Genomic DNA, 14,629 nt, shown 5'->3' with positions numbered 1-14,629 from the left:
CATATCAGCAAAAGGGTAATCACTAGACCTTTCGACCGCTCTTAATCTCTCCTCGATGAGATCAAGTTTTCTTTTTCCCTCTGCTGCCGAAGGTGGTCCTCCTACGGAGAAATGTAGTGGTTGTATCGGGCGGGGTTGAGAGGCTCCAACAGTATTAGGCCGAGGCATGGCGTGGAATGGCAGTCCCTCGGTAGTGAACGAGGGGTATGAGTCGACGTCCACTTGGGCACGCTCCCAGGGCTCTTCATGGGCGCCCCCTATAGGTTGGGGAAGCTGACCTTTGAAGGTTATGGGAACGGAATGATCCACATTCTCATGCATGGTGGGGGATGTGAAATTAGGGGGTAGGCATTTCTGTTATACCCTAGATGCAGGCCGTCGATGCTCCCCAATATCTCTCCTCCTCATCCCCTCATGTTCGGGGCAGGTTGATGTGCTTGATTCATGGCAGACGGAAGAGTAGGGTCTGCCTCGGCAGCGACGCTGGCTGCGATAGTCGTGGCCACATTACTTTCTATCAGTCTTTTCATGCTTAGCATGACTTCCATCATGGAAGTCATTTGGTCTTTCAAGGCCACCATATCGGCCTTCATCTGTTCTTGCACCTCGTCTACATCACCCATGACTCTAGTCTTAGACCGGGTTCGATAAGGGTGCCTTAGAGCGCGTTCAGTTATGGTGTTACTTCCTAAAGGAACAAAATGTGGTGAGTAATGCGACAAAGAACTAAACATGAATGCATGCTAAAGATAAATTGTCAAAGTATTGGATTCACACAGAATTTTAAGCAAACACATAGGATTAAACCAAACCTCATTTTATTAGGGAACAACAAGTTTATCTAGTCAAAATCAAAGCAACAATGCAATTGCCTTAGCGACTCCTAATTATGTGGGCCATCAGATCAATCATGTGTTGGCAATAATCGAGGAGCCCCTGAACTTCCTCGGGGGCCAAGTATAAATCTGCCATTGCCTTGGCCTTGGCCTTGGCTAGCAGTCGTGGAAGCTCTTGACTCCCATTCAAAGTAAAGGAGAACCTATCCATCCACATCATTGCTTCTCAATGTAATGAATCAATCACCCTTTCCCTTGCTTCCCTTTCCGCTTGCAGGACTGATACCTTTGCATACTCGTCCTCTAGCCTTTGTTCATGAGTCGCTACTAGGCTTAGCTTTTCCTTGTACTGATTGATGATGGCCCATATGTTTTCTTCAGTCTTGCTCAACTGCTCGGACAAGCTCCTTTTCGACCTTTGGCAAGCCTTCAACTCGTCTTCCAAGATCATGCCTTCAACCTGCGATTGGTCCCTCTCGGCTCTTCGGAGCTTAAGCTCATTGCTGCTGTCCCATAAAGCTCCTCAGAAGTTATTTCAGCCATGTTCTTCCTTTTGGGTCCTCTTCGTTTCCCGTTCCAAAGCTTCGGTGGTGGCCATATTGACATCCCTAAGTTCGTCGCACTCTTTCCGAACCTTGATGGCCATTGACTTGAACTTCTCTTTGACTACTTTGGCTCTTTCAAGTTCTTCCTTTAGGGTTTTCACTTCCTCACTCTCCTCCAGAGTCCCAGCCTCATCTTTTCTTGCAGCCTTTAGCTTTGGGAGCCAATCTAATTCTTGCGTTCGGACTTGCAGCCACTTCTGATAGTCGCCGATGATCCCATTGGTGCTCCCCCTAAGCTTCGTATCTTTCCTTTGCACTGCACCCCATGCCTTGCGGACTCCTTAAACTACCCTCGCATTGGGGCCACTGAGACCCCGTGCGATGAAAAGCGTGATGCTTTCCTCTGATGGTGCTCCTCTCATGGGGTAGCCAAGTTATCTTATGTCGAGGACGGGATTATAATTGATACAACCCCTTGTTCCCATTAAGGGAACATTTGGAAATCCTTCACATGAGGATAAAACCCCAATTATTCCTTCCTTCCAATGGGGGAACCAATTAATGGATGCCCCTACCACATTAGCCAAGAGTTGCTCCCAGTTTTCCTTTCCTTTCTCAACGCATAAGTGGTGACCTTGCAATGGACAAGTAGGCCTACTTTCTTGACAAAAATGTGTGAGACTAGCCACACATAGAGAGCCGGTGTACAGCAAACAATTCTTGCACCGCTTTTTTGCATCTTTAGTCGAACGTGTCATAAACATCGGTCAAAATAGCAATGACCGAGCTTTCCTTGCTATGGTGATAAGCAAGGAAGGCATCAATTACTGCTAGGTTCACTAATCTCTCCATATTTGGAAAGAGGACAACACCAAATATCAACAGTGCAAAGATGTCAATAAACGAGGCCCATTCCCTTTGATCTGCCAATGCCTTCGCCTTTCCCTCCAAATGTTTCCTTGGTATTCTGACTACCCCGTTCCTATTTTTCTTCACACGGTCCACCTCTTGTACCGAGATTTTAATTACCTTGGCAACTCTTGCCATAGAGGGATAGAACCCCGAAAAGTGATATGGCTTTCTTCCTCCCAGCGGACATCCCAGGATCTTTTCAAATTCTTCCACAGTCGGTACTAGCTGGAAGTCCCCAAACGTGAAACACCTTAGGGGCTGATCATAATACTGAGTAAGGGATGTAATTGCTTCCACGGAGAATTCTATCATAGCTAGGTCCTAAATCTTCCCATAGGTCTTGTAGAAGGCTTGACATTGGAGCTAACCCATCAATTGCCCCACTTCTCACAAACTGGTGACCTCTAAGCTTTTGATTTTGACTTGATAGAACCTTTTCTTAAGCAGAGGTGTTTGATTTGATCCCATGTTTACTAGAATGAAAAGTTTTGTTTGAATCAATACTTTGATATCCTATCATGGAGGAAATAGGATGAATGCATGAAGGGATGCTTATGCTACGCATGACACAAATGTGTTTTATGGACACGAGAGCCCGGAAGATCTTTTTTTCTTACTTGCAACATTTGGCAGCGTGGTGCCCCATGTATGCATTTAAGAAGGTAACATGGACCTTCCGACTTCCCGTGACAAAAATGACGAGACCAAATGCAACACATGCGTGACGATGAAATACAGACATAAATGCGTAAAAGCGCATGGATGATAGTACAAAAAAGGAACATACAAGCATGGCACTATCATCAAATAATCATACAGCAGAGACGCACATGAGCATGACATTAAAAATATATGCATGGCAATGTTAAGGAAAACAAACACGCAGCGTGTTCGCTTTGTGCCCCTATTTCAGGAACCCAAATGGGAGGAACTAAAAGGCATTTAGTGATAATCCCTAAGGTGGTTGCATCAAGCTTTCAAATGTTTCTAGAGATATCATCCCCTTTGGTATCAACATTGTGGCGGTAGGGACTACCAGCGACAACGTATCATCAAAGAGAAAAACTTTAGATGAGGTTTCATTGTCATCTAGCAAGTTGGAGACTTAGCATGACCATAAATTCACCTCCACTTCCTATGTTCCCATGGACCTGGGTATAGGGCCCTTAACAACTCACAGTGTGTGTGAAAAGTGTAGGTGTTGTGTGTGCATCAAATGAATATATATATATTTATCAATGCATACATTTAAATACACTAAAAGCATTAAAGAGTTATGTACAAGAACACAAGAGAAATAAAGGGAAACCAACAAAAAGGAAAGTCATGATAAGGAATGCACAAGATTAAATGGCCAAACTCTCTAAAAACAGTCCCCAGCAGAGTCACAACTGTCGCAACCTACCCTTCGACGGGAAGGCGACGCGAGGCTCACGGGTGCATCTTCCAAGGAAGGAAAACATGCAAAGTCGCCACCAACATTTATTCGAAGAAAACATTAGGAAAAAAACCAAAAGTGGGTCTACGAATTTTAAGAATAAAAGGTTCAGGAGTTGTTTTTACGCACGGGGAAGGTATTAGCACCCCACGCGTCCGTCACAAGGGACGACAGCCTTTAATCAAATGTGCAAAATCATGACTTTTAATTTATCTTATTTTTCCTTTTTTATGTTTTTTTTTTCTTTTGGGGTCAACAAAAGCGGGGCTTTTGCTCCTACATATCATCAATTGCGATGATGAACTTAGACCTACGTAGTTCTTTGAGAAAGCAAGAAAATTACGCGAGGTGTTGATTTTAGACTTTTAAACGGTTCATTTTAACCAATAAAAGTAAAAGGACCATTTAAGGTGTTGGACCTTGAAATGGTTTCAAATGACCTTTTTGCGGGCAAAAGCTTGATTTGTGAGTTGATTTTAGCTTTAGTTTCACTTGGTTATTTCTCAACTCATTAAAAGAGAATTTTCAAAGTAAATGATCGGTTGAAACTTATTTTTTGATGATTAATCGAGGTTACAGCGTAAACGATCGGTTGAATTTTATTTTAACGATGATTAAACAAAATTACAACACAAATGATCGGTCGAAATTCATTTTAACATTGATTAAGTGAGATTACGGTTCAAATAATCGGTCGAAACTCGCTTAAAACAAAGAAAAAGAATACCGAAAGTAGAAGAATGAAGATGAAAACATACAAAGCAAGAATGGACCCTTAAGGGTGTATAGAATGAATTCAAAGCTTCGAAATTGAAAACTAACCGGTTGAAGATCGATGAACGATAAAGAACGAACGAAGAATGGCGAAGAACGTTCACGAAATTGGTCACGGAAGCATTACGGAAGCGCCTAGGCCTTGATTTTCTCCTTCTTTCTTCTTCTCCTCACTAATTTTAAGTGAAATATGAATATCAAGGGTGCTGAACCCCTTCCCCTCAGCCTCCCACGCCCTTTTATAGCCAAAATAAGGGAGAAGCTTGCCGCCCAGCTCACCCAGGCGAGCCGGTGGCTTTGTTCAAAAGCAACATGCTCACCCAGGCAAGCTGGTTGCTTCATGTTGAAGCTTCCTAATGGGCCTAGATGGGCCCAGGGCTGAAGAACACCCCCTAAATTGATCTTTTCACCCCCATTTTGAGTGTTTTTTTTCTCATTTCCTTCTGAAACATCATGAAATCTTACGGATCACACGGAAATTGGCTTTAAGCAGCTCAACATGACCGGCAAAAATCCGCATGCCGACAAACAATTGTCCCCGGATGAAATTAGGGTATGACAAATACTAATATACAAAACAAATATGCATACCGCCTTCACAATTGACAGAAAGAAATTAGACGAGATCATATTAGAAATATGATGATTACTTACAGAAATTGCACATTTGAAATATTAGTAGTACCATGTGAACAACTAGTAGAATCTTGAAAAGTAAGAACTTACCCTGATGGTATCATAGTAGCTCCATCCAACTTCAGATGACAACCTGCCCAATATGTAGTACTTGTGTCCAAACATATCAATGCATTTATTTCACTATCATAAAACAAAAATTCTTCAATCAATCTCACCATAAAGAACACATTTCATACTAAAAACCCCTAAACCAATTACCAACCACAATCACAACCAGGTTTCAAAATGAAACTCAACATTAAACAAATCATAACAGTAAACTCAATTTCACACTCATTAGACAATATATTTTGAAGAAATGGGGAAATGTGTTGCAGCCATGATCATTAAAATTAATATATCTACCCTAATATATCTCACTTTGTCAAATTCACTCATCACTAAAAATAAAAATATAAAGCTAGCAAAATGTGATAATAGCTTTTGCATTATAAAGACAAAAACCAATAAATTGAAGCAAATTCTCTTAAATGGTAACTTTAGTAGAGCTTGATTGAATACCATACCAAAACTACTCTGATGGAGATCCAGAAATAATATCAAAGGCCAAGTTTTGAAGTTGCAGCCAAGCACAACATTTATTTGGCCAGCATAAAAAATACTGATACTTCTGGTCAAAATTAATTATAGTATTTCTATAAGAATTAAACAAAATTATGTTTAGCTGAACAGTTTGTAGCTTTCAAATGTGCAATTTTTGTAGGTGTGTAGCTTTAAGATATCATAATTTGGAGTTCTCTACCCTTTGGAGGAGTCTTTCAGTGATGGAAAATCCTTTCTAACTAACATTTACTGTACCTTTAGGAAATCTGTCTTTCATGCTTAGAGCCTCACTGAACACCAAAAAACAATCCTTGAAGAATCAAAGAACATGATTTTCTAAGTAAATTAAAAATTTGAAGCAGTCATTAAAAAACTAGAGCCTTCACACCTAACATAAACTCAAAGGAAATATTCATCTTTCATGCATACAAAAAAATTCCATACAACCAATGACAAATATTTACAATTACTGATTCAACATCCATTCAACTATCTTCCTCCTTTTATCTTTAAGAATTAACCCAAGGTAGCATTTCTTACTTATTACATTCTTCTTCAATGATCTTATAGCTTTCTAAACACAATAAGCTAATAGCAAATCAGGGGCTCAAGCCATATTAAAATTAATGATAAGGAGCTTTTCATATGTCACTATTTCCATTGCCCTAATAGCTAATGTACATCAAAATTATTTCCATCGAAACAAGTAGAAGGGGGAATGTGACAGACTCTGATCTTCCTCTACTCAGATAAGCCACATTGACGTGGGAACCCATTGCAATTAAAAAACCACTAAAAAAATATAGCCTATAATTTTTTAAAATAATGTTTTTGTAAAGCATCCAAATCACACTTGGGTAGCGTTTGTCGTAGCTACATTTACTGAATAGCCTGATGGTGCATGCCATCTTTCCCTGTCCCAATTGGCTCCTTCTCAAAGTCAATGTCAACCTGGAAATTTGACCCAAAGGTATATATGAAGGTTTTATTTTTTTAACTTAAATTTCATCATCATTTCAATAAAAATAAATAAAATAAGTATCCTTCCAACTAAAGAAGGTTCTAATAAAAAAAAGTGAACCTTTTCTCTTTGCCAATGTTGAGTAGGATAAGCTCTACCATTCCTTTGGTGTTCATGAGCACAGCAAGCGTGAGCGATTCTCTAGCAGGGATCATGCAAAACATGGCCACCATGAAAGTCCCTAGAATCTTCGTAGCACACGCCGTGAATATCACCAGACAAAGAAGCCCCCACACCGCACCGCTATGAATAGTAGTTACATCAGTCTTCAACCTGCTAGAGGCAAAGTATAACAGTAGCAACAAACCCAAAACAAAATCCTCGATCCTCTCCATCAACCTCCTCACGAAGCTCCCATTCTTTGGAACCGTTAACCCGAACTCAAAAGCCCCGAATATAGAATGAATCCCTATAAGGTCAGTTACGAAATCGTACACTAGCACCCCCGCCAATGTTAAACAGACATAAATCTCATCAACGGTGTCGTTTTCGCCCTTACAAGAGACAACCTTCATCACGGGTTGAATAACCACAATCATGAAGACGACAAACCCAAGGCCGGAGAGGAGAACCCAGACGAACACGAGGGGGATCTTGTGTCCTCCGCCATCTCCCGCGAGGGCGAGTAGGATCCATGCGACGACATCGTTGAACGCTGCCGCGGCCATGGCGGTCTCTCCCATGCGCGTGGTGAGGAGCTTGAGCTCCGCTATGATGCGCATGAGCACAGGGAATGCGATGATGGAAAGGGCGACTCCCATGAAGACAAGGAACTGCAGGAACCTGGCTTTGTCAGCGCCGTCCACAATTTTGCGGAGGATGACGGCGACGCTGATGCCGCATATGAAAGGAAGAGAGATCCCGACGGGGACGATGCAGAATGCTTTTCGACTGCTCCAGCGAATGGAGTGGAGATCAAGCTCTAGACCCACAAGGAAGAGGGAAAAAAAGAAGGCCTATGCTGGCTACAGATTCAAGCGTGGGCATGAGTCAAAGGAAGCGCGAGAGAGTGGAGGGAGAAATGAAAGGGCTTTCAAAGGAGCGAGGCTAGGGATTTCAAATTAAAGTACACGAGACAGTGAACAAAAACAACGTTTTTATATATAAACCCGGTGTTGTTTACGTTCCCCTAGTACATTCTAAGGCGGTTCCGTAAAACCGTCTTAGAATGTGTGTCATAAAAAAAATTATTCTTCTTAATATTATAAAACTGCCTGCGCTTGACATTCTAAGGCGGTTATGTATAACCGTCTTAGAATGTGCGTCATAAAAAAGTAATTTTTTAGTAGTGAGTTTCCTTACAAAGGAATAAGCTGGATTCATGGAAGTGGGTGCTCAATCAAGCTGGGACATATTCGGCTAAAGTTACTTATTTGACCCTCTGTGATTGCCACTTGGCTCCCACCAAGGATGATGTCTTGGCTCATACCTTGAATCTAAAAGTACCTCTGAAAATAAATTTTTTTCTTTGTAGACTTGTTAGAAACTGGCTACCAAGTGGAGATAATTTATCCAAAAGAAATATGGATGCTGGACTTGATGATTTTATTTGCCTGCTCTGCAAATACTATGAAGAGATTGTAGCTCATACTTTGTTTTGTTGCACTTGCACGAGAGCCGAGGGTATTTTGGAAAAGTTGTTATACGTTGATCAAACTCAACATAGCACTGCCTGGTGATGCACAACACTATGTAGGAGATCTTGTTCATGTGTGGTTATGACTAAAGAATTTGGATCCCTCTTTCTCTTACTCATATGAACAATGGAGTGTGAACCCAGGTGTATATGCTTGGTAAAATGTCTCGTGTGTGTGCAGGTTGGTGTTGGTGTTGGTGGATGCAGAGGATGAGCACGGTCTCCCTGGGCAAAGGAATGCATGGATGAGGAAGTATGTGGTGGTACAAATTTTGCATAGATTGCACCTCACATGGGATTGGACGTGGCTAACAATTAATGCAGCATGACGGATAGGAGGTGTAATTATACCATACTCATTGGTTTTGGATAACAACACTTATGTTATGAGTATGTGGTTATGCTATATTTATGTGTTGTCAGAGCCATAAAATGTGTTATAACCATGTTCCTTGATAGTTATAATAGATAGGAAAATGCATGACTGGTTGAGAGTAAATAAGTTGGTGAACGTTCTTCGTATGTACACACCTTTGGTACCACCGGAAGGGGTGGGAAAAAAAACTGAATTAAACTAAACTGACACTAAACTAAATTCAACTGATAAAAAATAATTGAATTTTTTTCAATTTCAAAAACCTGAATTGCTTCTAAATTAACAATTAACTGAACTATGAACTAAAACGAGAACTAGTTCTTAAAAAGAATCAAATTATGTGACAACATTTACTCTCGAATTGTGTCTCTGTCATAGGTGAGTTCATTCCCCTTCCTTATTCCTTTTATGTCTTTATTTTATCAATTAGTAAAGTAGCACAACCTTCAATGGTTGAATTCACCCCCTTTTCTATTCATCTTTTTTTTTATTGCTTAACTATACACCAAAACTTGTATTTTTGCATTCATCAAACTACCTAATGTTTGATAAACTTACTTTTAATATCTGACAAAAAAAACTAAATCGTAATATTATTTTTTAGGAGAGGAAAATGTTAATATCAAATCCTTGGAAAAGTGGTAATTTATTTTAAAAGCTTTGATTATATTTTTGTATTTTAAATGTAATAAATATTTTTAATGTTGGAATATTTAAAATACATTAATAAAAAAACGTTTCCTTTTCATAGAGGTTTTTAAAACAAACCATCCTTAAAAATAGTTCAAAACAATTCAGAATAGTTTGAAGTTATTTAAAACAATTTAGAACAATTCAGAACAATTTAGAGTAATTGAGAGAACAATTCAATTCGAATCGATTCAGACTAGTTAAGAGAACAATTCAGTTCGAATCGATTCAAATAATTTGGTTCAATTTGTTTGAACTATTTTACAATACAATCCAATTCTAAATAATTGGTCATACTTTAGTTCAAATTTGAATTCAAGAGTCATAACTACTTGTATCTTTTTATATATATAATACTATGTTATTTGCTGATTAAAAAAATAAAAAGACTCACTATTTTTTCTTTTCCTTCACTTTTTTCCTTTCCCTTTTCTTTTCTTTTCAACTCTTCATGCTTTTTTCTTTCCTTCTCTTGTTTTCTTTTCATTTCCTCTTGTGCTTGTTTTGTTTTGTTTCTTTTCTCTCTATCCTTTTTAACTCTTCTCTGATTTGGAAGCACATGTTGGCTGGTAAATATGAAACTAATTAACGATACTCAATAAATAAGCCATATATATATATATATATATATAATTTTTGTGAGCGTAAATTCTTTTATCATTGGTTACAGTTTTCTTGTTCCAATGTTTTGAAGTGAACTCACATCTCATTTGCTAATTGCTACTCCACGATTTGGAGTTTCTACTGTCTTCTTTTATCGGTTAGCCGTCCAATGGGCTGCACGGTGAGGCACATCGATCCATTGTTCTAAATGAAATCCAATGGTCTTTTTGTATCATTGTTTTAAATAGCAGTTGGCAATTTTAATAACTAGTTTTCGGATGTATTTGATAAAAGTTGGGGCAGTGGGGATAATTTATTTTAAAAAATAAATCTAATAAATCAATATGTAAATAAATTAATAATAAATATATAAAAAAAGTGAAAAAAGAAATAATGGATTTAAACATATAAAAATAAGAGGTAGAAATATTAAAATAAAAAGATACATTTATTTCTCTTCACATAAAAGTAAGGGGTGCAAACATATAAAATTAGAGACTATAAAATATAAAATTGACACACATATTGGTGAATTTATTAAAATGAGAAAATGTATTTGTTCAGCCTCAATTTCATACAAATTCCTCCGGTATTGATAAATAGCCTATTTAGCTAGTTCATGAATTATGTATTAATTGACAATTTAGTCCTTACATTTTTCAAATCACCAATTTAGTTAATGAATATGCAAATATTACAACAAAATTAGTTCAACAATTAAGTATACGATAATTTGGTCCTTAAAATATAATACTTAATGTTAGAAAGGTCATGAAATTATATTACTTTTTGATAAATTAATTCATGACATATAATAAACAGATGGACTAATTTGTTATAACATTTATATATAATTTGTGGACTAAATTAGTAATTTAAAAAATGTAGAGACTAAGTTGTCGGCCAATATATAAACTTCTCAAGGGAGCTGTATAAAAAAATGATTTTACTTCCTAGAAATTCATTTTAGAATTAGCCGTAATATATATTTTATTATTATTGCAAAAAGTTATCTACTATTAACAAGAACAAGTTTTTTTTAACCGTGTGATGCGCAGGATAAAAACAGAATTTTAGTATTTTAATTTTATTTGAATTTTATTTATTTATCTATGAAAATGAGCCTAAGAATCTTTAACTTTTACTCTATTTTTCCTATGATTAAATATCCAAATTTATATGCATGGGAGTAAAATCTCATGAAGTAAAAATTAATATATGTTATAAATTTTTTATACTGTCAAATTAAAAAAAAAGTATGCTTAGATATAAAAATATAAATATCATCTATAAAAAAATTATACACATTAAATTTAAATATAAATATCTAAGAATCTCTTGATATAAAAAAATTAATAATTAAAAAAATACCAAAATATATTTATTTTAGTATGAATATCCATGCTACAAATGAATATCAATATGACTTAGCACAACATACTAGAATATATAATAGTTTAAAATATAATTTTATTTTTTTACCACTGATGAATGGATATAAATATGGATTAACATGACATTAATAGATTATATAATAGTTTAAAAATATATTTTTTATACTTTCAAATTAAAAAAATTAAGGATGTTTTTATATAAAAATAAATATAAATATCATTCATGTAAAATTTACATCCATTAAATTTAAATATAAATATCTAACAGACTCTTCAAATAAAATAAAAATAAGAATTTATATATAAAAAATACTCCAATGAATTTGTACTAGTGTGGATACCCATACTCAATGGCGGATCTAGAAAATTTTGTTAGTGGGGACAAAAAATAGCTTATAATATTTTCATAAAAAAAATTATATTTTTTTTATAAAATACATAATCTCTATAAAAAAAAAACTCCAATTTATTTCATCTTTTATCTCTTATAAATTTTTACATTTAATTTATTTTAAAAAATATCTTATGGAGGAAAACTCATTTTTTATGGGGCAAAAAAATTATTTAATATATTTTATACAAGTAAAAAAATAAAGGACTTTGTGTGGACAATTGCCCTCATTCATCTTAATGTACATCCACCATTGCCGGTGTAATGAATGAATATAAATATGGATTAGCACAACATAAATAGAAGATATAATAATTTAGCAAATATAGTTTTCATAATTTCAAATTTAGAAATGAAGGATGTTTTAACATAAAAATAAATTTAAACACCATTCATATAAAAGTTGTATAAATTAATTTATTTTCATCATTATTTTTAATAAATTTAAGTTGTATACATTAAATTTAAATATAAATATCTAAGAGCTTCTTAACATGAAAAAAAATAATGCCAAGGGTGCCTATTTTAGTTGATCAAGCAAGGTGTGTGAATGTTGTAAATCCTCTGGCACTGTGTTCGATTCTTAATTTGTGCTCATGCAATTTGTTATATACAACTTAACTTGTTTTAAATTTTTTTAATCAATTATTCAAATAAAATATTTTAAGAATGCAAAAAAATGTATTCTATTTCTTTTTAAAACATTATCCTACAAAGATATTTGTTTTTATACATTGTTTAATTAATATTGTTTTTGTTGATTGTTGGATGATGGACGATAGAAATAGGGTGGACAACAACGTTGATCGTATGGTCTAATACTCTTGTCTTCTTATTGGTCGTTCAATATCCTGTAATATGATGGAGCATCTAGTTGCATATAAGGGAGTGTTCAAACTGGTGGTTCATCATATCAACATAGATTGTGTTGTAATTGTAACTTTTTTCTATTGCAACCATTTTTTGTTAGACAAATCGTTGATGTCTCCTTCTATATTTTGAGTTTAGTGAACTTGAGAGTGTTTTGAACTCTTTCATTGTAAATTATGTTATTCGTAATAAACCTAACAATTTTATGTGATATCTCTCTTCTCCTTCAATCATTTGAACTTCCCTATCTTGATAGAATTTCTCAAATCTTCCCAACAAATAGAACTTCAATTTAAGATCAGTTCCACATCTATTTTGTGGTAAATCAAGTCATCAGTGATCAACCATTCTGTTTTTTTATCTATTTGTGTTGTGTCTTAAAGATTCTATCAAGAAGATGGCCAACACAATCAAGATGGAGAAATTCACAAAGAAAAATAGCTTCAACATTTGGCACATAAAGATGTGAGCCTTCTTGAAAGAACAAGGCATTTGGGCTCCTTTCTCTAATCGATCATTGAAGATCGGTAAGCCAGTGTTTGAGTTACAAGAGGAAAAAATGCATTCGTTAATTCTCTTATCTCTGTCTGATGAGATTCTTTATGAATTTTATGAAGAATTGGTTGAAGTTGGGCTTTGGCTCAAATTAGAGAAACTCTTTAGGATGAAAACAATCTGCAATGATTTACTTCTAAAAAGGAAATTTTTTGGCCTTCGAATGAGGGAAGGCATGTCACTAGAGGAACATCTTGATGAGCTAAACTATATCCTGATGGAGCTAAGCAACATTGATGTCAAGATGGAAGACGAAGATCTGACAATGATTTTGTTAGCCTCTCTTCCTCCCTACTATGAGAATTTTGTTAGTTCTCTTAGTGTAGGCAAGGACTCCATTACACTTGAAAAAGTCCATTCCAGTCTTTATTCTAGAGAGCTTTGACTAATGGCGTTTGGAAATTGTGATGAAGCCTTTGCATCTAGATTATTGATGAATGATTCTGCTAAAGGGTAGAAGAAGAAGAAAGGCAAAGGTGACAATAAGAGCAAAGTTGATCCTAAGGACATCTGCAACTACAGAAAAGAACATGGTTGTTGGAAGTGAGATTGTCCAAGGAAAGCAAAGAATGACTTTATTGTTGCTCTTGTTCAGAATGACTCTTCATTGGAAAGAGATTTAGTTCTGGCTATTGGTGAACAAATACAACAACATTTTGAGCAATGGGTACTAGACTCGGGTTGTTCTTATCATATGTGTCCACACAGACATTGGTTTGTGACATATGAGAGGAAGTTTGGTGGTAAAGTCCTCATGGGTAACGATGCTACTTGTAATTTTATAGGTATAGGTTTTGTACAAATAAGAATGCATGATGGAGTTGTTAGAACCTTAATTGAAGTTCGTCACATTCTAGAGCTTAAGAAAAATCTTGTATTTGCGGGTGTCATGGATTCGAAAGGTTTTTCTTGTTGAGTTGAAGGTGGAGTTATGCATATCAAAGGGAAAGGGAAGTTTATGGTAATGTAGATAACCAAGCAAGGAAATTTGTACATCTTTTAGGGGTCCACTGTGACAAGCTTTGTCTTTGTTGTTCACAATCTAGAAGCCATGTGTCCAATGGCTCTTTGATAATTCTTTATGGCATCTGCGGCTGGGCCACATGAGTGAAAAAGGTTTGCATATTATAAGGTAGCGAGGTTTTCTTGGAAATCACAAGGTGGAAGCTCTTCAGTTTTGTGTGGATTGTGTCTATGGGAAGTAGCATCAAACGACGTTCCCAAAAGTTGTGCACACAACAAAAGCCATGTTGGATTACGTCCATTCTAACTACTGGGGGCTTTCAAGAGTTCCATCACTAGGAGGAGCAAGGTATTTCCTTTCCATCATCGATGATTACTCTAGG

The 14,629-nt window shown here is 36.1% G+C and overlaps 1 pseudogene; it reads right to left on the bottom strand.

The window, feature by feature from the left end:
• Nucleotides 1–404: 404 nt before the first annotated feature.
• LOC106795905 (cation/H(+) antiporter 20-like) lies at nucleotides 405–7,755 on the bottom strand (annotated as a pseudogene).
• Between the last annotated feature and the right edge of the window lie 6,874 nt (nucleotides 7,756–14,629).

This window comes from Glycine max, chromosome 14 (genome assembly GCF_000004515.6).
Source record: "Glycine max cultivar Williams 82 chromosome 14, Glycine_max_v4.0, whole genome shotgun sequence".
NCBI classification, from domain to species: Eukaryota; Viridiplantae; Streptophyta; class Magnoliopsida; order Fabales; family Fabaceae; genus Glycine; species Glycine max.
The sequence above is the reverse complement of the archived record's forward strand: the minus strand, read 5'-3'. Positions and strand labels throughout refer to the sequence as shown.